The sequence below is a fragment of the Salvelinus sp. IW2-2015 genome, unplaced genomic scaffold (assembly GCF_002910315.2).
Source record: "Salvelinus sp. IW2-2015 unplaced genomic scaffold, ASM291031v2 Un_scaffold6685, whole genome shotgun sequence".
NCBI lineage: Eukaryota > Metazoa > Chordata > Actinopteri > Salmoniformes > Salmonidae > Salvelinus > Salvelinus sp. IW2-2015.
Genome location: NW_019947947.1, coordinates 39,515 through 43,369, shown reverse-complemented (window position 1 = coordinate 43,369; position 3,855 = coordinate 39,515).

Below are 3,855 nucleotides of genomic sequence, written 5' to 3'. Positions count from 1 at the left end.
ATCATCAAACTGTACTGGTCTCTATCAGAGATTCAGTAACCCAATACATCATCAGACTGTACTGTCTCTATCAGAGATTCAGTAACCCAATACATCATCAAACTGTAGTGTCTCTATCAGAGATTCAGTAACCCAATACATCATCAGACTGTACTGGTCTCTATCAGAGTTCAGTAAACCCAATACATCATAAAACTGTACCGTCACTATCAGAGATTCAGTAACCCAATACATCATAAAACTGTACCGGTCTCTATCAGAGATTCAGTAACCCAATACATCACCAGCTCTTTGCTGAAACACAAACTCCAGATTGTGGCTTTATGTTAATTCAATGGTTTTATTGACAACCTCTACTTAATCAGATAACTGATGGTTTACAAAATATTCTATACATTAGGTGTAAGCAGTGGACCTAGTAAATAATGAAAGTTACCAGCACAGCACACCCACTGACGATACATTAGAATTAGCTTATTATCATTACCGAAATGAAGGTTCTCATTACCGAAACGGGCCTAAAAATGATGCGGTAATGAGAAATGTGTGTTTTGGTAATGAGAGCCCTTAGCTTCATCTGGAGTAACAGGAGACAGACATTATGAGTCAGAAAACTACTGACCACATCACTAAAGCCCATTCATGTCTCCATGTTGGTAAGGTAATGGTTCTCTAAGTGTTTACCACATCACTAAAGCCCATTCATGTCTCCATGCTGGTAAGTAATGGTTCTCTATGTGTTTACCACATCACTAAAGCCCATTCATGTCTCCATGTTGGTAAGGTAATGGTTCTCTACGTGTTTACCACATCACTAAAGCCCATTCATGTCTCCATGTTGTAAGGTAATGGTTCTCTACGTGTTTACCACATCACTAAAGCCCATTCATTTAATCAGGGCAGGGTGACCGGAACATGACCGAATACAAACAGTATAGCTATTCCCTCCGCAAGGCAATCAAACAAGCTAAGCGTCAGTATAGAGACAAAGTGGAGTCGCAATTGAACAGCTCAGACACAAGAGTTATGTGGCAGGGTCTACAGTCAATCACGGATTACAAAAAGAAAACCAGCCCCGTCGCGGATCATGATGCCTTGCTCCCAGACAGACTAAACAACTTCTTTGCTAGCTTTGAGGACAGTACAGTGCCACTGACACGGCCGCTACCAAAACTGTGGGCTCTCCTTCACTGTAGCCAACGTGAGTAAAACATTTAAACGTGTCAACCCTTGCAAGGCTACAGGCCCAGACGGCATCCCGGCCGCGTCCTCAGAGCATGCGCAGACCAGCTGGCTGGTGTGTTTACGGACATATTCAATCAATCCTTATCCAGTCTGCTGTTCCCACATGCTTCAAGAGGACCACCATTGTTCCTGTTCCCAAAAAAGCTAAGGTAACTGAGCTAAATGACTACCGCCCTTGTAGCACTCACTTCCGTCATCATGAAGTGCTTTGAGAGACTAGTCAAGGACCATATCACCTCCACCCTACCTGACACCCTAGACCCACTCCAATTTGCTTACCGCCCAAATAGGTCACAGACGACGCAATCGCCATCACACTGCACACTGCCCTATCCCATCTGGACAAGAGGAATACCTATGTAAGAATGCTGTTCATCGATTACAGCTCAGCATTTAACACATTAGTACCTCCAAACATCGTCATTAAGCTCGAGACCCTGGGTCTCGACCCCGCCCTGTGCAACTGGGTCCTGGACTTCCTGACGGGCCGCCCCCCAGGTGGTGAGGGTAGGTAACAACATCTCCACCCGCTGATCCTCAACACTGGGTCCCACAAGGGTGTGTTCTCAGCCCTCTCCTGTACTCCTGTTCACCCACGACTGCGTGGCCATGCACCAAACACACTCACAAACATGTACAGATGCAAATCGAGAGCATCCTGTCGGGCTGTCACCGCCTGGTACGGCAACTGCTCGCCCACAACCGTAAGGCTCTCCAGAGGGTAGTGAGGCCTGCACAACGCATCACGGGTGCAAACTACCTGCCCTCAGGGACACCTAACCACCCGATGTCACAGGAAGGCAACAAGATCATCAAAGACAACAACCACCCGGCCACTGCTGTTCACGCCGCTAGCATCCAGAAGGCGAGGTCAAGTACAGTGCATCAAAGTGGGGACCGGGAGACTGAAAAACAGCTTCTTCTCAAGGCATCAGACTGTTAAACAGCACCACTACATTGAGTGGCTACTGCCAACATACTGACTCAACTCTAGCCACTTTTAATAATAAAAATGTATCAACTTATCACTTGCCACTTTAAACAATGCACTTTATATAATGTTTACATACCCTACATTCTCATCTCATACGTTTATACTGTACGCTATACATCTAGCATCTTGCCATCTTGATGTAATTAAATGTATCACTAGCCACTTTAAACAATGCCACTTTATATAATGTTTAAATACCTACATTACTCATCTCATATGTATATACTGTACTCTATATCTCTACTGCATCTTGCCTATGCCGTTCGGCTATCCCTCATTCATATATTTTTGTACATATTCGTATTCATTCCTTTACACTTGTGTGTATAAGGTAGTTGTTGTGGAATTGTTAGCTTAGATTACTTGTTAGATATTACTGCATGGTTGGAACTAGAAGCACAAGCATTTGCTACACTCGCATTAACATCTGCTAACCAAGTGTATGTGACAAATCATATGATTAGATTTTTTTATGTCTCCATGTTGGTAAGGTAATGGGTCTCTCAGTGTTTACCACATCACTAAAGCCCATTCATGCCTCCATGTTGGTAAGGTAATGGTTCTCTAAGTGTTTACCACATCTAAAGCCCATTCATGTCTCCATGTTGGTAAGGTAAGGGTCTCGAGTGTTACCACATCACTAAAGCCCATTCATGTCTCCATGTTGGTAAGGTAATGGTCGAGGTGTTTACCACATCACTAAAGCCCATTCATGTTCCCATGTTGGTGGATGGTCTCGAGTGTTTTCATCACTAAAGCCATTCATGTCTCCATGTTGGTACGGTAATGGGTCTCGAGGTTTTACCTCATCACTAAAGCCCATTCATGTCTCCATGTTGGTACGTAATGGGTTCGAGGTGTTTACCTCATCACTAAAGCCATTCATGTCTCCAGGTCAAGTGTCATAAAGGGGGTGTTTTGAGAATAAGACCTCATTCTGAACACATGTGAAAAATGTTAATTTTTTTGTGCTCATCTAATGAATACTCCACTAGATGATGCATCATGGGGGGAATAAAACTTTATACAAACAAATATTGGAGTTTTTAGAGCAACTTGAACAAGTGTTACAGTAATGAGAATATGTCCACAGACATTTTTCATGAGAATCACCTCTTTCACCACATGATTCAGAAACCTAATTCCAACGGTCCAGTGTTCCACATTATTTTTTTTTATATAAATGTTTAACAAATCACCTAATTTCAATAGCTCATTCACAATGTGACCGGAAACCTAAAACCAATTTAGGATTGTTCACAGGGTAGGTTTTCCCATAGGGATTGTTCACCTATGGTTTTCCAATAAAGCACTTACACGTTTTTAAATAAATATTTGAAACTTTTACATTTCAATAGCCTGTTTTAAACATGTGACCTAGCAATATTCAAGGTCTGAAGAGTTTGTGCCCCAGTTTTTAAGACGTACTTACTGGTTTACTCAGATCTCCCGTCTCTCTTCCTCTCCTTCTCCTCTTTCAACGTGAAAGTAATCTGCCCTTCCTCTTCTCTCTTCTTTCAACGTGAAAGTAATCTGCCCCTCCTCTTCCTCTTCCTCCTCCTCTTCAACGTGAAAGTAATCTGCCCTCTTCCTCTCCTTCCTCCTCCTCTTTCAAC